Below are 25,868 nucleotides of genomic sequence, written 5' to 3'. Positions count from 1 at the left end.
ATTGTCATAAAGTTTTAACAGACACAGTTTTAAGTATTTTATAATTTGATAATAATAGATAGGCCAGAGTTGTTACCACAACTCAGTAGTGCTCTGGGTATAAAATACGGTCCCAAATGGCTTGGAACTGTTTAGATTTCTGTTTGAATTCCCAGCTTTCTCTCTCTGGCCCAGCAGGATGGGTCATATAGCTTCCTTTAACAAGCCACTACTTACGACTGAACCATGGAGACTTCAAGATGTACTTAACCTTGATGGAGGGAAACATTGTATCTAATAAAAAAGAGTCAAAATTCTGAATTACTGCAAAGCACTGCAGCAGCAAGCTGCAATTCCAGTCATATGAAACTTCTGTTTACAGTAAAAAGATGATATGAATCACAATGACTCTCACAGAAGGACTCAACTGCCTACCTAGTCACATTCCATATATTTATAATATATAATTTCATTTTCCTACCAGCTTATTACACATATTAAAGCAATACTTTTCCTTGTACAGCCAAGATTCATTGATAAAACAATGAAGTGAACTAACACCCTTCCTAAATAAAGTTTCACCAATAGCACTGTATGTTAATGGACCTATTTCATTGTTAATGTGACTGACTGCTTATTGATTCCTGCAGGAATCCAGCAAGGGCTTCAGAGTACAATTTAGTTTCGAGAGCTCTGGGTCCAACATCTATGCTCAATTACAACTTTCAGAAGGGGAGATCAATAACATTTAAATTGCTTATGGTAATCACAACTTCAAATCATTGAGATCAGCATAAGCAATCTGCTGACCCCAGCCAAGCTCCTAAATTGAAACTTGTAATGAGTGGTCATTTAGTTTGGGTCCATTCATATTATTTTGGAGGCAGGTGATGAACAATTAAAGATCAGCCAGCACCTTCTCTGCACAACCTTCCTATCTTTATTCCCAAAGTATTAATATGCAGTAACCCTCGGGTTCATGTTTTGCACTTCTTTAATGGGTATTCTGTATGAATAAGCAATTATATTTTCTATTAAACAATTTCAGTGTAATTGAATTAGCAGTTATAATATTGCTAGGGCAAGCAAAAGCTTTCCTAGGGAAAAATTAAGTGATATTGGGTAGTGCAAATTAATTTATAGAACTGAAAAATGTAACCAATTAAATAGAATTGCCTTTGCTTCCCCCCTCCTCCAAAATACAATTAAGCAGCACATTGTTTCAAAGAATATGTTTCAGAGCAATTTGTTTTCAATCATAATAGCTGTTTTTCATTCATTATGAAAAGCTGTCTATTATAATGAAAGTTTCATAGGCATTTTTCCTTGACAAAGCAGGTTGCAAGTTTAAACAAAGATAGCCTGCAGATTACTTCCTTGATAAGGAGTCACCTTAGAATTACATTTTAATAAATCATGGAAAATAAATCTTCTGCATTACAGCATGAAGGTTTAAAGAAAGAAAAAGCAAGTAGAGAGAAACTAGTCAATGGAAATCTCCTGCTGCTAATATAATAATAGATGGACCAATGATAATATATAAGGCGTATTACACTCACACACACAGCCAAAAAGAAAAATGTAAGATAAATATCACGGAAGTCAACTGTCACAAATGAGACTTGAGTAATAATTCCATCTTTACCATTCATCATTCTTACTGAGCCTCCTCCAAACATTTTGCTGAATTATAAACTAGGGTATTTAGCCCACATTTTTTTCAACCTAATGAGATGGCCATCTTTAGATTATTACTAAGATTTAAAGCATCCTACCAAGTTTTTCCAAACAAAGTAAAATATAAATATATACATATATATGTCATATATATATATATATATATATATATATATAACACAGATAATATATGATATGTATGTATATATTTAGAAAGGAAATTAAAACTCTTGTTGGAACAATTGCAAATATTTAATAAATCTACATTAGTAAGAAAATTGTAGTAAAAATATTTAGTAATACCAATGTCATTTCTTTTATGGATGCCTGGATCTGAAAAGACCATGGGTCTCTCCACATGAATTCCATAAAAAGGATGGTTTAGATTCGTTAGCATTGTTTGGATTCATTGGATAGCCCTTAAAAGGCTTTTATGCAGGCAATGACGAGTCAGGTTTCTAACTTGGGTGCAGTAAGGACTGACTGGAAGGGAAGAATAGGCCAGAGCGAGGGAGGGCGGGTAGTGACTCCTGCACTCGTCCAGGTTAGGAGGTGGGCATTTGAATTAAGGAAGAAGTGGAGAAGGAAATGAAGTCATCCGTTTTCAGAAGCTGAATTGACAGAACTTCACCTTTGATTGGCTATGGAGGAGGAGAGGACTTAAGAATAGCTTGAAGGTTTCCATTTTGGAAAAACTGGAAGGCTGATGTCACTATTTATGAGTTGGAGAATGTAGATTAAGGAGTATGCAGGGAAGGTGACTAAGTTCATGTGTTAATTGAGAGTATTTCCAAAAGACTGAATTAGATTAACGTTATTCCTGGACCTTCTGCCTCTACTGAGACAGTAGTGATTGAAAAATGCATTTACTACAGAAACAACTACTGATGTTCCTTTGGTAGGTTTATCTTCACATAATCCCATCTACCTATTAAATCAGTGAGTTGAGTCCATTGTCTGAGAGGGTATGGCTTCTGTACTTGGACAAAATTTTTTGGCAATCTACTAAAATAGCTGTCTTTGGCTTGGTTCTAAGGTTTAAAGGCATACTATCGATCTTCTCAAAAAAGATGGAGAATATATATTTCATTCAGCCTCTAAGGTTTAATGATAAACATAGTGAATAATGGTTTGAGCCTGTAAGAAATTTCATCTAACATTCAGAAAATATTTGGCAACGATTTATATTCATTTAAAAGAAGTGGATATAAAAATTATTCAATTGGGAGAAAATAGTGAAGCTAAGTGTTTTAAGGTTTATAAAGTTTAACAAACTGTAACTAGAAGGTTTTTAATTTTTTTTTTAATTTTAAAAATAGGAAGACATCATGGAGCCTGGCACAATATCTGGCACATAATAGAAACTCAATAAATGTGAAATAAATGTGTTTATATTTGAAATGTAAAGTGAACAGCTGCCCATACATTTTAACTTGTCCATATATTAAAGCAGTTGTTTATGTATTTTACTATCAAACAAATGAAAATATTTTGGCAGTTAATAATTCAATATAACTCTCCACACACACACTATAGTAATTCACCCATCACCTACTCTGTTTTAATAACTTACTGCTGACATTTTTATGGCTATACAATATTAACAATATAGTTCATATTTGAACTTTTTGGAAATAGACAATTGCAAAATATATAAACTTCATGTATAAGAAAAGTTTACATGAGTTTCGTGACCATTATAAACTTAACTTTCTTACACATATTCCTGGAATTTAAGATCTGATGAGACATAGAAATAGATGATGAAGTATTTCTCTTTTTACACAGTTACCTTATTTATCCATGCTCATTCATAGACTATTTTTTCACTTGATGAGGATTCTTGATTCTGCTGTTTCTTTCCATTCTGTAACTCATCTGCTTTATCCCCTGAGGACTCCCCTATGCTATTCAGCATTTCCATGCACACAATCCATAATAAAACTTAAAACTTCTGTTCACTTTATCCAACATTTATTAAAAACCCACCATGTGAGCTTCCTTCTTATATCATTTCTTCCTCCTTGATGATATCAGAGGCTATCATACGATCCAGCTATTCCACTTCTGGGTTTTTTGGGTTTTGTTTTGTTTGTTTGTTTGTTTGTTTGTTTTTTGTGGTACGCGGGCCTCTCACTGTTGTGGCCTCTCCCGTTGCGGAGCACAGGCTCCAGACGCGCAGGCTCAGCAGCCATGGCTCACAGGCCCAGCCGCTCTGTGGCATGTGGGATGTCCCCAGACCAGGGCACGAACCCGTGTCCCCTACATTGGCAGGCGGACTCTCAACCACTGAGCCACCAGGGAAGCCCTACTTCTGGGTATTTATCTGAAGTTAATTTGAAACAAGTTAATTTGACAGAAGTCAAAATGTGTTATAAACATTAAACTTATATAATACTATAAATCAATGTTACCTTGAAAGAAAGAGAGTGACATTGCTCTGTATAATCCAGTGGACCCTTTACTGTATGACTTCTAAACCTCACTTTCCTCATTTATAAAATGGAGATCAAAAATATTACACATTTGGGGCTTCCCTGGTGGCACAGTGGTTGAGAGTCCGCCTGCCGATGCAGGGGACACGGGTTCATGCCCCGGTCCGTGAAGATCTCACATGCCGTGGAACGGCTAGGCCCGTGAGCCATGGCCGCTGAGCCTGCATGTCCGGAGCCGGTGCTCCGCAATGGGAGAGGCCACAACAGTGAGAGGCCCACGTACTGCAAAAAAAAAAAAAAAAAGTACACACTTGAAAAAGAATAGATATATGTATATGCATTAACTGAATCACTTTACTGTACCCCCGAAACTAACACAACATTGTTAATCAACTATACTCCAATATAAAATAAAAATTAAAAAATAGCACCCACGTTATAAATTTGTTGAGGGAAAAAATGCAATGTTGTCTATAAACTCTTTAAAACAGTCCCTTAAACATAGAAGGTGTTCAGTTAATGTTGGTTTTTATTCTCCTTTGCAAGGATCCATTTTTCAAACCAGTATGATAGATTATTATGGGACTATGTATGTTTACTTACATCTCATTATTGTCCTCAAAATTCTATGAAAAATGCCTTCCTGTAGCCAATATCAAAGTTTTCATTCCATCATATTTATACCTACTTATTAATCATTTACTGCAGATTAAGGACTGGTGGTACAAATATGAGTAATCTTTGTTTCCAGTATAGACTTTTAGTTCAATAAACTCTCTGCCTTCACATTTTCCTAATGTGAGACATCTGACACCATCTTTTCCTGGTTCTCAAATCTCCCCACTCTTTCCTCTTTGTCTATTTAAATTTATTGACCATTTTTTTTATATTAACTACAAGTTTTATCAATGAATCAACTTTGGTTCCCTGAATTTCTTCTTTACACACTCTTACCTAAGGTACATTTTTACTCACATGGGGCCATTTTTTTCCAATAAGAAAATTATATGTAAAATGATTTATCCCTCATCTCTTCTTGGCTACATCTTTACAGATTATTTTATGATATCAACAATCAAAACATGAGACAGGGCTTCCCTGGTGGTGCAGTGGTTGAGAGTCCGCCTGCCGGTGCAGGGGACACAGGCTCGTACCCCGGTCCGGGAAGATCCCACATGCCGCGGAGCGGCTAGGCCCGTGAGCGATGGCCGCTGAGCCTACGCATCCGGAGCCTGTGCTCCGCAACAGGAGAGGCCACAACAGTGAGAGGCCCGTGTACAGCAAAAAAAAAAAAAAAAAAAAAAAAAAAACATGAGACAACTTAGTCATAGTTGAAAAAGAAAGCACTTTAGGGTCAAGTAGACCTGTCTGATTCCTAGCTGTGTAACTTATCTGCATGACTTTGGTCAACTTATTTGATTTCTTTCTCCTTTTCTCATCTTTACAATGAGAATAATTGCACCTAGCTTTTGGGGTTACGATGAAGATAAATTGAGAGAGTGAAGTAGAGAGTTTTGTATAATGCCCTTGTTATCTAAGTGTCATTGGAAATAGATGAATTGGAGAGAGATTAAATTATTATTATTTAATTATTTAATATATTGTTCTTGTAAGCGTCCAGAATTTTCTACTTAACTATGGAGTCCCAACTTTAAAAATGTTATTTAGCAATTTAATTTGCCTATTAGAAAAAAGTCAGTTTATAAATGAAATAATTTATACCAGTGCACTATTACTAGTAAGCTGCCGCCTGGGTGGGAGAGAGTACATCGTGTTTGCATGTCTCTGAATTCCAGTCTCAGCTCTGCCACTGGCTGGCTATGCGATTGGTAGGTGGAGAAATCACTTCATTTCTGAGCTCAGGTAATCTCATGTGGAAGATTAATATGGGATTCTAAAGTCCCTTCTAATGTTAATATTTTATGATACTAAACATTCCTTTTTTTTTTTCAAAGTTAAACTTATGGTCTGAGTTGAACAATGTCTCTTCCAAATGCCTGTGTTGAAATCTTAATTTTCAATTTCTCAGTGTGACCTTATCTGAAAACAGCATCATTCCAGATGCAATGTTATTGCAGGAGGATGGGCCCCTCATTCATGTGACTGACGTCCCTTTAAAAGTGGAAAATTTGGAGATAGATATGCACACAGGGAGAATGTCATGTGAAGATGAAGGCAGAGATTGAGCTGATACTTCCAAAAGCCAAGGAACATCAACGAGAGCTAGCAAACTACCAGAAGTGAGAAGAGAGGAACAAAAGAGACTTTTTCTCACAGGACTCAGAAGGGACCAGTCTAGTTGACATCTTCTTTTTTTATTTTATTGAAGTATAGTTGATTTACAATGTTGTGTTAATTTCTTCTGTACAGCAAAGTGACTCAGTTATACATATATATTCTTTTTCATATGCGTTTCCTTTATGGTTTGTCACAGGATATTGAATATAGTTCCCTACACTATACAGTAGGACCTTGTTGTTTATCAGTTCTATTCAATATATACAGTAGTTTGCATCTGCTAATCTCAAACTCCCATTCCTTCCATCAGACTTGTAGCCTTCATTCTGTGAGACTACATTTCTGTTGTTTAAGCCATCCATTTTATTGTACTTTGTTACGGCAGCCCTAGGAAACTGATTCTTTTTATTCCATAATTAACTAGAAAATGCTTAGCTTCAATTATAATACAAATACATATATGTTTATATGTATTTGTAGGTATGAAGAATATACACTACCAGAAAACTTATTTGATTAATTGATTGTTTCAAGTAGACTGTTGATTGAAATATTGAGCAATTAACCATGGAATTCAATGACTGAACATTAGCATCTCCAATTGAGAAGAGTAAGGAAAACAAAGCTTCAAAATTATAATGGTTTTTTAACATCAGAAAGGTCCCTAAATATAGTTCCTTCTCTTTGAAGTCTAAGAGGATGTTGCTGTCTCTAGATTGCCCTCTCAGTTTTTAACTCCCTAAATCTGTTTCCTTAGCCCATGAGAAGTGCAGAAGAAGCTTTCCCCATCAGCATTCTTGGTTCATATCACACTGGCTAGTTACCTCTGTGGAATTTTGATTTTCTTATGAGACTGCTTTTCCCATTTGCCTTGCATTTCTTTTTGTTTCCCTTTCTGTGAACACTGTGAGGGTAAGGTTTAGAACAGTTTTGTTAAGTTTAAGAAATATCTAGTTGGCCAATGACTACAAAATAGCATAGTATGTATACTTTTGTCCTACAGAAAGACCATAATTGATCATTTAGGAACTTCTTACCATAAACCCTTCACCCCTAAAACTACTAGGGGACCACTTTTAGTTGAAAAGATCTAAGTTCAGGACCAGAACATTTTAATGCCCCATCATTCACTGGAATGTAGTCGTAGCTGCTTCTGTTAGGAAAATATCTTAAGGATATTTTCTAAAAGATTTTTTTTAGTTTATATAAATATGCCATAGTGATTAAGAACACCAGGTCCAGAGTTAAACTAGACAGGGTTCAAATTCCAATTCTATGGCTTTAATAGCTGGTGATTCTGGGATTACTGTGTAACCTCCATAAACAGAATCCTCATCTCTTCTAATAATAATACAACCTTGCAAAGTTGTGGGGAGGATTAATGAGATAAGGTGTGTAAAGTACTTAACAGCATTTGGAGCATAGTGTTGAGTATGAAATGTTCAATAAAGGCATACTGTATTCTTCTTAGCAATGGTAGTAATATTAATAGCATTTCCAGCTTTCAGAGTCATTATCAACAATTGAAAATTTCAGCTTGGCAGATTGAGTGCCTCCTAAGTGATCACAAGGCAATTAAACAGGCTTAATGTTATTTGGCCACTTCCTATCGACACAATCTAACTTGGGCCTCTGAATATTAGCACGTGGAATTTGAGCTCATTCACTACGATGTGGCACTCTTGCTATCCATATAAACGTAGGGTTCACTCAGGGAAAGTCCAATGTATGACACAGAGATATAATTCAAAATAAAGATATAAACTGTAAATAACTACTTCTAATTGAGTAGTTCATCGTAAGATAAAGTAAAAACTTTTTGACTCTCTACAGTTTTCAGGATTTTGTACACTGCCCACGTTTAGTTCCTCTGTCAGACCTGCCATTTTATGTGTAATATAATGCTGCTTAAGGTCATCAATCTTTAAAAAAGTATACCATTGCTTATAGCCACTCTTGCTTTGCAATACAAATGACATAATTACTTGTTCTGGCTGGAGGGGGTCCAGTTCCTCTAGTTCATTTTTTAAATGTAAATCTTATTAAGTATTTTATCCTAAAATGGCTAATGCAAAAAGGGCAGTCCTAGACTAAGATGGACAACATGCTTAAAAAATAAATACTAGGCAAGTAATGAAAGCTGAATCAAATCAGCACACTGGAAACCAAATTGATTACTTATTGAAATATCTTAACATGGTGTAATGGGTAACAGCCAAAGTCAGATATAGAATAATATTACATGAATCATTGTCAGATAATCACAAAGGTTTATAAAAGCAATAAGAAATTTTTAAAACCTTTGCCACCAAAATCTAGATGCTCATAAAAAAATTACAGGTAGTAATCTGTATATTATATAGTTTGGTGTAAGGACTCTTTTCTTTTTTACAGGTCCTCTTTTTTGTATTTCTCCAAAATTCATAGGTCTGTTGTCAAACAGAATAATGGGCAATTCTTCTACAAAATCTTGTAAGAAACTTTTATGAATGCTAAATGCATCATCTCTGCTCAATTCATTTTAAGACTTCAGCTATGGAACAAAGTCTTTTTGAAAATTCCTTTTTATTTGGAAATGTATAATACATATAAAAAGTATATTTTGTATACTTTTATGTGTATGCAGTTTAAAGGATAGAAAAATAAACACCCCTGTACTGTACACATCACTGTCCTAGCCTAAAAGACTGTAGTTTCTGTCTTTGGAGATACCTGGGTGGAACAATGTCTTTTAAGAAACTGCTTTAATCTTGACACTATACTGAAAATAATTAATTGTTTGGTTGCTTTAAATATATCCATTGGTTTCTAGAATGTATCCATTACCACTTATAGTTAAAAAATAAATAAAAAAACAATTGTTTTGAAGTCCAGTTCAAACAACTTGCAATGTAATTTTGAAAACTGAAATGTTAATACTTCATATGTTTGTTCAGTGTTTAACAATTACAGAGCTCTTCACAGCTATTGTTCCTTTCCAAATTATTTGTAAACTTAAAAGATATAATTCCTGAACAGTATTTATTTATTTCACAGCAGTTAAATAGCAGTAGGGAAAAGCTGGGACAGCACATAAATGCAAACTCTAATAATTATACTACTTTTGAACTTTAGATTGGTCCTTTATGACTCAGTTTCCCCACAGATATATTTGAAAAACATACTAACCACCCCTCGGGATTGACAAGATATTTGAGTATTTTGTAAGCCTGATAAGAGAGAGCTCAACAAAGAGGGAAAAGACCATTGACTCCTGCTGGGAACAAAGTGACTTCATTAGAACATCCTGGGGTGCCCTTTTGAAAGTGTGTTAAATTGTGTTAACAGTTTGGTTAAGAGGTGGGAGTGTGACGAGTTTAAACTTGTCTTATTAAAATACTAGTGTGCTAGGGAATGATCTAATCTCAAACTTTTACATGTCCCTGTCCAGTTTTCCCAGCACCACTTATTGAAGAGGCTGTCCTTTCTCCACTGTACATTCCTGGCTCCTTTATCAAAGATAAGTTGGCCATATGTGCGTGGGTTTATCTCTGGGCTTTCTATCCTGATCCACTGATCTATCTTTCTGTTTTTATGCCAGTACCAGACTGTCTTAATTACTGTAGCTTTATAGTATAGTCTGAAGTCAGGGAGCCTGATTCCTCCAGCTCCGTTTTTCGTTCTCAAGATTGCTTTAGTTATTCGGGGCCTTTTGTTTTTCCAAACAAATTTTGAAATTTTTTGTTCTAGTTCTGTGAAAAATGCCATTGGTAGTTTGATAGGGATTGCATTGAATCTGTAGATTGCTTTGGGTAGTAGAGTCATTTTCACAATATTGATTCTTCCAATCCAGGAGCATGGTATATCTCTCCATCTATTTGTATCATCTTTAATTTCTTTCATCAGTGTCTTATAGTTTTCTGCATACAGGTCTTTTGTCTCCTTAGGTAGGTTTATTCCTAGATATTTTATTCTTTTTGTTGCGATGGTAAATGGGAGTGTTTTCTTGATTTCATTTTCAGATTTTTCATCATTAGTGTACAGGAATGCCAGAGATTTCTGTACATTAATTTTATATCCTGCTACTTTACCAAATTCATTGATTAGCTCTAGTAGTTTTTCGGTAGCATCTTTAGGATTCTCTATGTATAGTATCATGTCATCAGCAAACAATGACAGCTTTACTTCTTCTTTTCCAATTTGGATTCCTTTTATTTCCTTTTCTTCTCTGATTGCTGTGGCTAAAACTTCCAAAACTATGTTGAATAAGAGTGGTGAGAGTGGGCAGCCTTGTCTTGTTCCTGATCTTAGTGGAAATGGTTTCAGTTTTTCACCATTGAGGACAATGTTGTCTGTGGGTTTGTCATATATGGCCTTTATTATGTTGAGGAAAGATCCCTATATCATTCCCTAGCACCATACACAAAAATAAGCTCAAAATGGATTAAAGACTTAAATGTAAGGCCAGAAACTATCAAACTCTTAGAGGAAAACATAGGTAGAACACTCTATGACATAAATCACAGCAAGATCCTTTTGGACCCACCTCCTAGAGAAATGGAAATAAAAACAAAGATAAACAAATGGGACCTAATGAAACTTCAAAGCTTTTGCACAGCAAAGGAAACCATAAAGAAGACCAAAAGACAACCCTCAGAATGGGAGAAAATATTTGCAAATGAAGCAACTGACAAAGGATTAATCTCCAAAATTTATAAACAGCTCATGCAGCTCAATAGCAAAAAAACAGACAACCCAATCCAAAAATGGGCAGAAGACTTAAATAGGCATTTCTCCAAAGAAGATATACAGACTGCCAACAAACACATGAAAGAATGCTCAACATCATGAATCATTAGAGAAATGCAAATCAAAACTACAATGAGATATCATCTCACACCAGTCAGAATGGCCATCATCAAGAAATCTAGAAACAATAAATGCTGGAGAGGGTGTGGAGAAAAGGGAACACTCTTGCACTGCTGGTGGGAATGTGAATTGGTACAGCCACTATGGAGAACGGTATGGAGGTTCCTTAAAAAACTACAAATAGAACTACCATATGACCCAGCAATCCCACTACTGGGCATATACCCTGAGAAAACCATAATTCAAAAAGAGACATGTACCAAAATGTTCATTGCAGCTCTATTCACAATAGCCCGGAGCTGGAAACAACCTAAGTGTCCATCATCGGATGAATGGATAAAGAAGATGTGGCACATATATACAATGGAATATTACTCAGCCATAAAAAGAAACGAAACTGAGCTATTTGTAATGAGGTGGATAGACCTAGAGTCTGTCATACAGAGTGAAGTTAGTCAGAAAGAGAAAGACAAATACCGTATGCTAACACATATATACGGAATTAAAAAAAAAATGTCATGAAGAACCTAGGGGCAAAACGGGAATAAAGACACAGACCTATTTGAGAATGGACTTGAGGATATGGGGAGGGGGAAGGATAAGCTGTGACAAAGCGAAAGAGAGGCATGGACATATATACACTACCAAACGTAAGGTAGATAGATAGTGGGAAGCAGCCGCAGAGCACAGGGAGATCAGCTCGGTGCTTTGTGACCGCCGGGAGGGGTGGGATGGGGAGGGTGGGAGGGAGGGAGATGCATGAGGGAAGGGATGTGGGAACAGATGTATATGTATGACTGATTCACTTTGTTATAAAGCAGAAACTAATTAAATAAATAAATAAATAAACTTTAAAAAAAAAAATACTAGTGTGATTCGGAGTTGTGTTTTGCAAGACCGTTACAGTATTTTCTCACTCCTCTCCCTAGAATTCCTTACACTTTCTACCCCTCAGCGGCTGACTGTTATCAAGGCTCCGTTCTTGAGTGATTTCTAGCCCTAGGACTCTTTCTTTGTTTCAGTCATCAAGAACTATTAGCAGCTCATTTTCTCAAGGAAGGGCCATTTCAATGTATTATTCTGTTGTTTCAGCAGCCCTTTGTCTTCCCCTTTGAAGAAGAAATGAACCACCCTGCTTTGCAGAAAGTCCAGCATTGAGGGAAGCATATTGCTTTTTGTGATGAGAGATGTAGGAGGCCCAAGTGACTGGACACACACACCCTAAGGGTTATCCGTGCAACCTGTAATTAAGTTTTTAGAGGCTGATTACTTTCTGTTGCTTAGATGCAAAGCAAACAGAAGTGTCGTACACAGGATAAAAGCCAAAGAGCTGAGTACGTGTAAACCTCTTTTGGAAGATTTATTACATGTCACAATGTGGCTATAACTTATTCTCATCTGTCCCTCTTGGCACTTATGAACAGTGATGAAAATGGAGAGTCTTTACTCAGGGAACTCTTGACTGCATTACTATTAAATTATTTGCATATTGGTAGCACAGAGGGATCCTAGGATGGCATTTTTCCAAGTTTCATTACCCTACTCCTCACCACTCAGTAAGAGTTCCCACAATTCCAATGAGGTGGAGAAAAAACTGTAGAGCTATTTGCCTTCCAAGTATTTTCACTGTTAACTAATGAAGAATGCAGGTGAATGACACTAAATTAAAGAATGGAAGGACAAAAGAAGAGATGGATGGATAGAAGAACTCAGTTGTTAATTAACAGAGAAAACTGTATGGGTCATGGGGACAGGGGAATTTAAATGAATGAGTACAATTCTATTGCAATACCAACAGAGCCCCCTATTGGTAATATAATATACTTTATCTTATTGCCATTCTATTTTAATGAACACTTCCATCATTGGAGCACTTGTTATGCCATAGACAGATAGATGGCCATGGGTCTTTCTCTGTCCAACTGTGTGCCTTTCACTAACTATAAAGTGTATCCACCTGGATGTGCACTACCATATACTCACCTTAACAATCAGACTTAACACATTAATACATTTTATTAGTAGAATCAGGATAGCTTAGGATGAAGTTGGAGAGAACTAAAGGTCTTCCAAATCCTTAGCAGCCTCCCAAAGTCATCTCAAGTTAAATAATTACTTAAATAATAAGAGAATCAGCAAATGTGTGTTTGAAATTTTCAACTTAATATTATTTTCACTGATCTATGTTACAGACTTAAAATGCAACCTCAAGGCAAGTCCCCTGAATCTGTTTTCAGCTACAGATTTGCCCCAAATCTCTATCAACACAAAATTTCAGGAGCCATTGCTCCTTTTCTTCCACCCTGATAATTTTCAGGTTGATTTCCTTGTGTGCATCCCAGCAGCAGTTAATCCTGCTCATGCTCAGCTGATGGCTGAATTAACCCTATTCTCCACATCTATCCCATTTCATAATGATTTAATCCAATTAGTCTTCAACTCAAAACTCTTACTCTTCTTAGAAATTCTTCCTCATTGAACCCTAATCCTTGATTCACCCACAAATCCATGCAATCCCTCTTTTGTTAGTCATATAAATTATTTTTAAAAATTCAATAAGTACTTAATTAATTTAAAGTGCAAAGGGGTGCCTAAATAAAATATTTATGTTTCTGTCCCATTTTCAGCCTTTTTCTGGATTCTCTTAATCTGGTATCTTTTAAATATTGTTGTTCCTTGATTTTGTTTTAAAAAAATTTTCTTTCTTTGGCCCTTGTATAATCTTCCTTGAAAATATCAACACCCTTATAGTTTCTTTTAACTACTACCAATATACAGATGACTCCCAATGCCTATTTTTATCAGGATATACAAGAACTCCTTCCAACTCAACAAATCTATTTATTCAACAATCATTTACTGAGAGACTTCCAGTTTGGGCCATGATAGAGTACCTAGTCTTGTAATTAAATTCCTACCATAAACAAATAGAAAACCTAGAAAAAATGTATAAGGAAAAAAATGTATAAGGGAACTGTTTGTAAGTATTCAACAGTAACAGAGGCAAGGCTACAACCCATGAAAGAGAGGCCCGTGAGTGAGCACCACAGTCACCTATCAGGACCTTGGATAACTCCTGGACCAACCATGCACTGAGGGAACTTCCAGGATGCCTAGCTGAGAGCAACTGTTGGAAAGTAGTGTAGAGTGGTCAACTAAGTCAGTTCTGTTATGCCAATATTAGGACCCCTGCTGGGGATGCCTGAGACTCTTAAATCAAAAATTTGATAGTCATGGAGTTGTTCCTCTCTGATCTCCCTTCAAGGAGGACTTGCCATTCAGTTGTGTTGAGTATAGTTAGCTGACAGCCTCCACCTGTGATGCTTTAAGGACACAACTCAGCTTTTGAGCCAAGGCCATGTTCTTGCCAGGCAGCACCAAACATATGACTAAGCAAAGGAAAAAGGCACTTCAATGGAAAAAAAGAATGTCTTTCCAACATATGGTGCTGTAACAGCTGGATGTTCACATGCAAAAAGAAAAAAAAAGACAGGAAGAAAGAAAGAAAGAGAGAATCTAGATACAGATCTTATACCCATCATAAAAATTAACTCAAAATGAATCATAGACTTAAGTGTAAAAATCCTGAAATATAACTTAAGAGAAAATCTAAATGACCTTGGGTATGGTCATTTCAATAAGAAGATTCAAAGAACTGACAAAACCAAATTTATCTAATTAATATATATAGAACATTATATGCAACAACCACAAAATACATATTATTTTCTAGTGCATATAACACATTTACCAAAATAGACCATAATCTGTCCTTAAAAAAGCCTTGAAAAATTCCTAAGGATTTTAATCATAGTCTAATCATTTAAGTATTAAATTAGAACTGAATAACAGATAGATGAGTAGAAAACCCTAAATATTTAGAAATTAAGCAACACACTTCTACATAAGCCTTGATTCAGAGAATAAATCACAAGATAAATTAGAAAATATTTTGAGCTAAATGATAATAAAAATACAACATGTCAAAATTTATGGGATACAGCTAAAGCAGGCTTACCAAGGATTATATGCATGTATCAGAAAAGAATTGTCTAAAATCAATAATTTAAGCTTCTACCTCAAAAATTTAGAAAAAGAACAGTAAACTAAATTGTAGTAGAAAGTAGAAGGAAGAAAATAATTAAGAGCAGACAATAGAGGCATACAACGGAGACAGTCAACAAAGCCAAAAGTTGGTGCTTTGAAAAGATTAATGCAATTCATTAACTACTAGTAAGATGGACGAAAAAAAAGGGGTGAGAAAGTAAAAAACATAAATTATCACTGTCTAAAGTGAAAAAAGGAAGAAACTATACATTGCAAAGACATTAAAATGGGATAAAGTAACTTTTAAAGAAACTTACATTCATGAATTTTTTTTAATCAATGAAATGGAAACAAACCCTTGAAAAACACAAGTTATCAAAACCGACACAAGAAGAAATAGAAAATCTAAATAGTTCTATATATTTTAAAGTGTTTTTATCCAAATTAAAATCTATTGATTCAATATTATTCCAATGAAATTTAGAACTTTGTTGGGGAGTTGAGAATTGAAAATTTGATTCTAAAATTTACATGAAAAACTAGGGACCTAGAATACTCAAGATAATCTTAATAAAGTTCAAAGTTAGAAGACTTGCTCTACCAGATTTTATAATACAGTAATTAAGACAAACTTACCTATGGTTTAGAATAGACAATCCAAAAGTAAACCAACACATATATGGTTGCCCAATTTCCTACAAAGTTACCAATACAAGCTAGTGGGAATAAAGATGATCTTTTCAATAAATAGTTCTGCAGCAGTTGCATATCTCTATGGGATATAAACAAACCTTGAACCTTTCCACACACCTTACAGAAAAATTAATTTAAGGTGGATATTAGACCTAAATTTGAAAATTAAACAATCAAATTTCTGGAAGAACACAAATCAACATCTTCATGAACTTGAATGAGATAGAGTTTTCTTAAAAGAACATGAAAAGAACTGATAGATAAAGGAAAAATAATAAATTTGATTCAGTTAAGAACTTCTGTTCATCAAAAGAAAGGCAAACAGGGCTTCTCTGGTGGCGCAGTGGTTGAGAGTCTGCCTGCCGATGCAGGGGATACAGGTTCATGCCCCGGTCCAGGAAGATCCCATATGCCGCAGAGTGGCTGGGCCCATAAGCCATGGCCGCTGAGCCTGTGTGTCCGGAGCCTGTGCTCTGCAATGGGAGAGGCCACAACAGTGAGAGGCCCGCATACCGCAAAAAAAAAAAAAAAAGAAAAGAAAGGCAAACCACATCTGAGAAAATATATTTGCAATACCTCTGATAAAGAAATTGCATTCAGATATTGCATCCAGATATATAGAGAACTCTAAAAAATCAATAGAAAAAAGACAAACAACCCAACTAAAAATGTGCAAAAGAATTGAAGAGGCAGTTTACAAAAGATGATGTTCAAATGGCCAATAAGTATATAAAAACTTGCTCACCATCATTGGTCATTAAGGACATAAATGTAAACTCTATCTACAAGGAGACACCACTATAATACCACCAGAATGGCTAAAATCAATGACTAACAATATTAACTGTTGGCAAGGTTATGGAGCAACTGGGATTCTTATATTTAACTTTGGAGTGTATAAATTGGCCCAGCCACTTTTAGAAAGTAATAATATATTATAAAGCTAATCCTGTACCTATCAAATGACCCACCAATCTAATGCCTAGGTATATACTAAAAAAAAAAAGTGTAAATTTCCACAAGAAATAATAGGTACAAAAATATTAATAGTAACTTTTTTCATAAAAATGAAAAACTATAAATAGTTCATATGTTCATGAAGAAGAGAGTGAAAAAATTCATGACATATTTATGCAATGGAATTCTACACCACAATACAAAAAAATGAACATGTAACAGCATGGATGAATCTCAAGAATGTGTCTAATGAAAGAAGTCAGACTCCAAAAAAGTAAATACTAAGTGATTCAATTTATAGAGTCCATATGTAGTTGTAGATCAGTAAAATTAATTTACTGCATAAGAGTTAGAATAGAACTGGTTGTGCAAAGAAGGTGTTGACTAGGGTGGGGCAGGAGGGAATCTTTTGGGACGTTGGAAATGTTCTATGCCTTCGTCTGAGTAGTACTTACATGGAGGTATGCAATATAAAAATCACTGACCTCTGCACTTAAGCTTTGTATATGTTACCATATCTATATACGCAGATAAATAATTTATCAATAAATAAATGAAAAGTACACACATGTACAAGTAATCATTTATTCATCACCTGTAATGTAGCTGACACTGTATTTAAAGTTAGGACTTAAAAGGTGAATAAATATCCTGGCCCACAATCTGGTGGTAGAGTTGGGAAGACAGCTATTTTAACAGACACATTAGAATAGAATAATTCATTTTCAGAGTCATTATCATGTTGCTGTGGAAATATCTAGGACAGGAACAACTAAGTCTTTGGGGGACCGATGGAGAAGCCTTCACTCAAGGACCAATTTTGAGCTTGGAATTTCAAAGGAAACAGAAATGTGCTGGGGAGAGAGAAAATAGGGTACGTGGAGTTTGATATTCCCAAGAGATAGAATAATATATATAAGGTGAGATTCTGAAAATATGGAGTTCATAATTGCTGATGTAATTAATGAAATGCATTATAGCCAGATTATAAAGGGCTCAGTAATTTAACACTAATGACTCCTAGGCATGAGTCAGAAAATTGTGGGCATGTCAAAACCATCTTGGAAGTTTCTTTAAAACATAGAGTTTACTCCAGAGATTCCCATGCACCTCCTGCACTTTCCACCCCTCTACCTGAGAAACACTCTCATAGGAAGCCACCGTAACCGGCAGAAGTATACTAAGTACCATCAGTATTTGAGAAAGAAAGATTGAGAATCTGCTTTAGGGCAAGGCTGTGGTGAGCCAAGAAAGGAAAGATCAGGGTCTCATCAAAGGCAAAGGCAGAATTTCAAGCTATTTCTGAACTAAACATAATTGGACTTATAGTCTGATTGGAGGGGCAAGATAAATTCACTCTTCCAATTGTGGAGAATATTATCCTTGGATATTTCTGGGTTTCTACCTTGTCACGACATTGGACTAGTTCTTACTAAACATACTTAGTTCTTGCTAAAACAATATTACATTAATTATAAAGGTAATGAGAATCTTTCTCAAAGTATATATTTTTAATGTTCACTATGTCCCTCTTTGCACCAGACAAATGCATCTCTGAAATAGTCCTCTGGTTTTGTGGCAGGATTTCATGCAGTCATAAGGGAATATAGATAGTTTTCTATCTGGCTTTTTTATGTCTTACTTTTTTTCCATACAATTTATGTTACACTGAGAAGGTGGAGATTCCTCACCTTTCATCTATAAAAATATTCTGTATTGTCAGACTCTCTGAGCAGTACATTTGACAAGCTTTCATGTTCCATCTTTCCCATTAAAAATCTGCACCATGAATAAACACTGCCCCCAGTACTTAGTTAAAATAGTTTCCCACCACCTTTCACCCCTTTTGCTCACAGAGTAATCTAAACCTAGCACATTAAGGGAGAGATCAAAGTGATGTTGCTGTTTTATGTACAGTAGGTGCAGCTGGCTCATTTTTGAGTTACCACTCTCTAAGGCAGAGATAAGGCATGCAAACAGTTAGTTGTGGCCTTTCACACGCAAAATTGAGTTCATAGTGAAATATATGCGATGCACAAAAGAGATAAATAGGAGGAGATGTAGAAATCAACATAAAGAGGGAAGGGAGGCAGAAACTAGACACAATTTGAACATTTCCTCGATACTGAAATGTCACAGAATTTAGAATGAATAATTATGACAGAATTTAAATTTCTTTGCATGGGGAAAAGGCCTTATTATCTCTGTCCAACAAACACAGGACAGACAGACCAGGCACCATGTAACCTCTATTCATATGTTAACCCCTAAAACTACCCTGCTAAGCAATTTCTGAAAACTTTTTTCTAAATTTAAACCTGATTTATCCCCCAAGTTACGAGCTTCATCACCAGTCTAGTTCAAATATCAAACATTGTTCTTTGAAGGAAGGAAGTTACTCCCGCATCGTCAATGTAATTTTATGCCAGTGGCTAAGGATCACATTTTACATTGTGGACCACATTTTGCTTTTTCTTTTGTCCTCCTCTCCTTTTATAGAAAAACCACTTTAATCCCAGCCAGTATGTGGAATGTTGATGTCCAGCCACTTCAGGAAAATTCTGTAAGGAAATGGCAGTTTTGACTAAAGCAGACAATGAACGTCTCTTGCCGTATATCTTTTGAGGATGTCTTCAAGTTTGTGCCACGTAGCAGATTTTATGAGCTGAGAAGCATTGCACTATATTTAGCATAGTATTGTCTTCTAAGAGCAGGCAAAAGCTTTTTAAAAAATTTTTTTTTACTGTACCACATAAGTAAGCCCAGGCATGCCAAATAGTTTTAAAACAATGTGAATGCTAGGAACGCAACTGGGTCCTTCCGGAAAGGCAATCAGGGATACTTTAAGATATTTAATCTGGGGTTTTCGCTTTCTCTTTGATAAACTACCAACAAGTAACCCTCTGATAAAACTCATGAATAAATACATCTGTGAGGGGTTAGTGTCTGTTTATTCTTTTTTTTTCTAATTTAATTTTATTTATTTTTTTGAAAAAGCAGGTTCTTATTATTCATCCATTTTATACACATCAGTGTATACATGTCAATCCCAATCACCCAATTCATCCCACAACCACTACCACCCTGCCGCTTCCCCCCACACACACTTAGTGTCCATACGTATGTTCTCTACATCTGTGACTCAATTTCTGCCCTGCAAACCAGTTCATCTGTACCATTTTCTAGGTTCCACATATATGTGTTAATATACGATATTAGTTTTTCTCTTTCTGACTTACTTCACTCTGTATGACAGTCTCTAGATCCATCCACGTCTCTACAAATGACCCTATTTCGTTCCTTTTTATGGCTGAGTAATATTCCATTGTATATATGTACCACATCTTCTTTATCCATTCGTCTGTTGATGGGCATTTAGGTTGCTTCTATGACCTGGTTATTGTAAATAGTGCTGCAATGAACATTGGGGTGCATGTGTCTTTTTGAATTATGGTTTTCTCAGGGTATATGCCCAGTAGTGGGGAGTATGAGTATTGCTACTCCAGTTTTCTTTTGATTTCCATTTGCATGGGATATCTTTTTCCATCCCCTCACTTTCAGTCTGTATGTGTCCCTAGGTCTGAAGTGAGTCACTTTTAGATAACATATATATGGGTCTTGTTTTTTTATCCATTCAGCAAGCCTGTGTCTTTTGGTTGGAGCATTTAATCCATTCATGTTTAAGGTAATTATCAATATGTATGTTCCTATTACCATTTCTTAATCGTTTTGGGTTTGCTTTTGTAGGTCCTTTTCTTCTCTTGTGTTTCCCACTTAGAGAAGTTCCTTTAACATTTGTTGTGGAGCTGGTTTGGTGGTGCTGAATTCTCTTAACTTTTGCTTATCTGTAAAGCTTTTGATTTCTCCATCGAATCTGAATGAGATCCTTGTCAGGTAGAGTAATCTTGGTTGTAGGTTCTTTCCCTTTCATCTCTTTAAGTATATCATGCCAGTTCCTCTAGCTTGTAGAGTTTCTGCTGAGAAATCAGCTCTTAACCTATGGGAGTTCCCTTGTATGTTATTTGTCATTTTTCCCTTGCTGCTTTCAATAATTTTTCTTTGTCCTTAATTTTTGCCAATTTGATTACCATGTATCGGTGTGTTTCTCCTTGGGTTTATCCTGTATGGGTCTCTCTGCACTTCCTGGACTTGGGTGGCTATTTCCTTTCCCGTGTTAGGGAAGTTTTTGACTATAATTTCTTCAAATACTTTCTTGGGTCCTTTCTCTCTCTCTTCTCCTTCCTGGACCCCTATAATGTGAACGTTGTTGCATTTAATATTGTCCCAGAGGTCTCTTAGGCTGTCTTCATCTCTTTTCATTCTTTTTTCTTTATTCTGTTCCTCAGCAGTGAATTCCACCATTCTGTCTTCCAGGTCACTTATCCGTTCTTCTGCCTCAGTTATTCTGCTATTGATTCCTTCTAGTGTAGTTTTCATCTCAATTACTGTATTGTTCATCTCTGCTTGTTCATTCTTTAATTCTTCCAGGTCTTTGTTAAACATTTCTTGCGTCTTCTCGATCTTTGCCTCCATTCTTTTTCTGAGGTCCTGGATCATCTTCACTATCATTATTCTGAATTCTTTTTCTGGAAGGTTGCCTATCTGCACTTCATTTAGTTGTTTTCCTAGGGTTTTATCTTGTTTCTTCATCTGGTACCTAGCCCTCTGCCTTTTCATCTTGTTTATCTTTCCATGAATGTGGTTTTTGTTCCACATAATGCAGATTGTAGTTCTTTTTGTTTCTGCTGTCTGCCCTCTGGTGGATGAGGCTTGTGCAAGTTTCCTGATGGGAGGGAGTGGTGGTGGGTAGAGCTGGTTGTTGCTCTGGTGGTCAGAGCTCACTAAAACTTTAATCCGCTTGTCTGCTGATGGGTGGGGCTGGGTGCCCTCCCTGTTGGTTGTTTGGCCTGAGGCGACCCAACACTGGAGCCTACCTGGGCTCTTTGGTGGGGCTAATGGCAGTCTCTGGGAGGGCTCATGCCAAGGAGTACTTCCCAGAACTTCTCCTGCCAGTGTCTTTGTCCTCACGGTGAGACAGAGCCACCCCCACCTCTGCAGGAGACCCCCCAACACTAGCAGGTAGGTCTGGTTCTCTCTCTATGGGGTCACTGCTTCTTCCCATGGGTCCCAATGTGCACACTACTTTGTGTGTGCCCTTCAAGAGTGGAGTCTCTGTTTCCCCCAGTCCTGTTGAAGTCCTGCAATCAAATCCCACTAACCTTCAAAGCCTGATCCTCTAGGAATTCCTCCTCCTGTTGCCAGACCCCCGGGTTTGGAAGCCTGATGTGGTGCTCAGAACCTTCAATCCAGTGGGTGGACATCTGTGGTATAAGTGTTCTCCAGTTTGTGTGTCACCCACCCAGCAGTTATGGGATTTGTTTTTATTATGATTGCACCCCTCCTACAGTCTCATTGTGGCTTCTCCTTTGTCTTTAGATGTGGGGTATCTTTTTTGGTGAGTTCCAGTGTCTTCCTGTGGATGATTGTTCAGCAGTTAGTTGTGATTCCAGTGTTCTCACAAGAGGGAGTAAAAGCACGTCCTTCTACGCTGCCATCTTGAACCAATCTCCCATGTCTCTTCATTCTAACTCTGTTTTTATTATCTCTCATTTCTGCACTCACTCATCTTTTCCAAGCAGACTCTGTGATCCTTTCCATCAGAGCATGCTTGCAAAAGGATGCAAGGTATCTTCCTTCTCTTTTGAAAATGCTTAAACTTTGTGAAGTGATCCTGCTAAGTGCTCTGGATAGGGAAAGAAGCGAGTGGCTTGCCTTCAAGAATGTCTGGAAGGGCTTCCCTGGTGGTGCAGTGCTTGAGAGTCTGCCTGCCGATGCAGGGGATGTGGGTTTGTGCCCTGGTCTGGGAGGATCCCACATGCCACGGAGCGGCTGGGCCCGTGAGCCATGGCCACTGGGCCTGTGCATCCAGAGCCTGTGCTCCACAACAGGAGAGGCCACAGCAGTGAGAGGCCTGTGTACTGCAAAAAAAAAAAAAAAAAAAAAAAAAAAAAAATGGCCGGAAGGAAGGGAAGGCTATTTCCCTCAGGCTGAGAAGTCTAAGTTCTCCAGAGCATCAAGAATTAGAAAGTCAACTTGTGTCAGCCCTCCATGGAGATGATAAAACTGCAGAGTATTGGGGTTTAATCTGGGATGAATTTCTGGAAGCCAGTGAGCTCTGGGGACAGGGTCTCCTTGTTTTGCCAAAGATTCAAGTGTCATCAGATTTGAAGGATCTGGAAGAGCCAGAGATTCAGCCTGTCACTCAGGCACTTCTACCATATGCTTCAAACAGGCGTTTCTGACCATTATCCACCACTCTCAAAGAGATGATCATTATTCCAAACAATCTGGAATAATTTGGATTTTTTTCCAGAGCACAGTCTTTGGTTACTTAGAGTCACCCTACTTTGATTCATAATATGCCCTCTCTCTGGGATATGCTCCACACATTTTTTCCTAACTGTCTAATCTTATTCATCTTCTAAAGACTTCCTCTCCCTCAAGGAAGTCTTCCCAGAGTGCTCCAGGTTTCAGTAATCTACCCTTTCTCGAAACAAATCATTTATGCCCTCACTCCTCATTTCAAGATCAGTTGCAACAGTTGTAATTTTTATGTAGTTATTACTATTCAGTTATTTAAATGGCCTGAACTTATATAATTTTAAGTTCTTTGAAGGTAGTAATCATGTCAAATCATTCTTCATGTTACCCACAGTGCTTTGCAAAACATTATTGTGTGGTGGTTAAGAACATAGATACTGAAACCAGACTTCCTGGGATTAAGTCCTGGTTCAATCACTAACTAGCTGCATGTCCTTGGACAAGTTATTTAATTTTTATGCCTCAGTTTTCTCTTCAGTGCAACATAGGCATAGTGATAGCTATTATTTCAATAGAGTTGTGAAAATTAAATGAGTCTATACATTTAAAGAGTTAGAGCAGTACTTAATAAATGTTAGCTGTAATAACAATTATTATTTTAATTATTATTGTAATTATTTGTTCACTGTTTTTCTGGAATATTTTCTTTTGCTGTTTTTACTTATGTGGATTCAATTAGAAAATATTTCTTTTGTTTCTACTGAGTGCAAAGCACTGTTCTACACACATGGAGATGGAAAGACATATGCAAAATATTTCCTTCTCTCAATGAACTTAGAGTGTGAAGAGTACCTACTCTTTAAGGAGAACTCACTCCATCTCCTTGATCAAGTCTTTCTGGAAGATTTCTCTGAATGTGGCCTATCACATGTCATAGCTTGCCTATCGATTGTAAAATGCCTGAGGCAGGGCCTGCCTTATCGTCCATTTTATCACTCACAGTATCTACCAGAATGTCATTGTAAGCACTGAGTAAATATTTAGTGATTGATTTGGCCTTATTTGTCATTATTTCTTTAGTGCAAATCTCAAGAGAAGCAAATACTAGTTCTATTAGAAATGCCTTATTGTTAAACGAGGCTGAGTTTCCACAGTGTTGACCTTTGCAGTAATACTAATAAGAAGCTGTAATAATTTTAGTGGAGTCAAGAAATTTGAAGTCAATTTTCAAAAGCTGTTAAATGTGAGATATATTTGTATATATCCTTGTATTCTTACATCAGGGTGAAAATAACTTCTTTTAAGGGTATCACATATGTCGTATGTTTTGAATTTTTCTACATGGATCTTATGACTCACAAGCTATTGAGAACTCAAGGCTATCTTAGAATAGCATCTGAAGTTACAGTGCCCTTAAGTACAGCACAACATTTTATTCTATATCTTATAAAAAGATAATAAACAACACAATCATGTACAATTTTACTTTTCCACACTTGATCCTGAGTGGTTTGCTTTTTATTGATCTTCTTCGAGGTCTAGGGTTACAACTGTTTTCATAACTTTTAGAATTAGATCTCTGATTTGATTATATACCTTTTTATAACCTTACATCTAGCACTCAACATGTAAGAAGGACTAATAAATATTTGTTGGATGCAGAATGGATGAAAATTCTCTTCTGTTAACACTCAGAATGTCAAAGAAGAAAAAAGATTATTTGACAAAAGTGTTTTTAACATAAATCAAACTTCATAGCAAGAATATGCTTGAAATAATATATATTTTAGCTATGAATTGAAGAAAATCAAATTTAGAATAAAATAAAATTCAGGGTGGAAGTTACTCTTAATTTGTACATTTAATTGGGACAAAGAAATAAAATCAGAATGAAATTAATGAATAATGAATAACAAGACTATGCTGTGAAAATTTATGATGTCAGCTGTATCCCCTGATCCTAGAATAGTGCCTGGCATATTGGCATATGCTAGGTGCTCAATAAATATGAGCTGAACTTTTTAAAAAGTGAACTTTTTAGTTAAGAGATGGACAGCCTTCTGTTAGATTTATTTAAAAGAGGGTCTCAGATGAATTAAAAAATAAACAATACAAGAGTTATATAAATCTGCAGGGTTAAGCTAACTAAAAATATCATTTATATTCTAACTTTCATTGCTTATGTTCTTTCAGTTTCATAAAAAAAATTGTTTTCTAAACCAAACTAATATCAAATGTGATCTTTGCTGTTGAGGAAACCACATAGCAAAGCTATCAAAGTGGGGTTAAATTTACATTCTGTCAAATCGTTTTACTATAAGAGTTCGTGGAAGTCAAGCATACTGGCTAATTCCCCAAGGAGAACTGAATGCTCCAAAAAAAATTCAGAACTCCCACTCTTACCTACTAAAAGAAAAAAGAAGAATAGATGGAAAATATAGGAAGTGAGAGAAGAAAGAAAATGTAAAAAAGAAGAATGGCTGTTCAATTAAGGTGACAATGGATCTTTGTATTATCTAGGGACTGAACAAGCCATGGAATAATTCTCTAAGAGTCTTTCCTAGAATCCAGCATATAGACGCAAGCCAAATTTAGTTGAAGCATGTTAAAAATTGAACAGAAACACACACACACACGGACTAAAATAAAATAAATGGGAATAACTTGGAACTA

At 36.2% G+C, this 25,868-nt stretch overlaps 1 pseudogene across 1 annotated transcript in view; it reads right to left on the bottom strand.

Moving 5' to 3' along the window:
• Nucleotides 1-22,195, bottom strand: part of LOC308625184 (large ribosomal subunit protein eL43-like) — a 51,796-nt pseudogene extending 29,601 nt beyond the window's left edge. The window contains exon 1 of the transcript in view: nt 22,094-22,195. The product of the transcript in view is annotated as a large ribosomal subunit protein eL43-like (transcript). The remainder of the gene's footprint in view (nt 1-22,093) is intronic.
• Between the last annotated feature and the right edge of the window lie 3,673 nt (nt 22,196-25,868).

Source organism: Mesoplodon bidens (assembly GCF_964165515.1).
Source record: "Mesoplodon bidens genome assembly, chromosome: 11".
In the NCBI taxonomy this organism is placed as follows: Eukaryota; Metazoa; Chordata; class Mammalia; order Artiodactyla; family Ziphiidae; genus Mesoplodon; species Mesoplodon bidens.
Note: the sequence above shows the minus strand (reverse complement) of the source record. Positions and strands in the feature narration are given on the sequence as shown.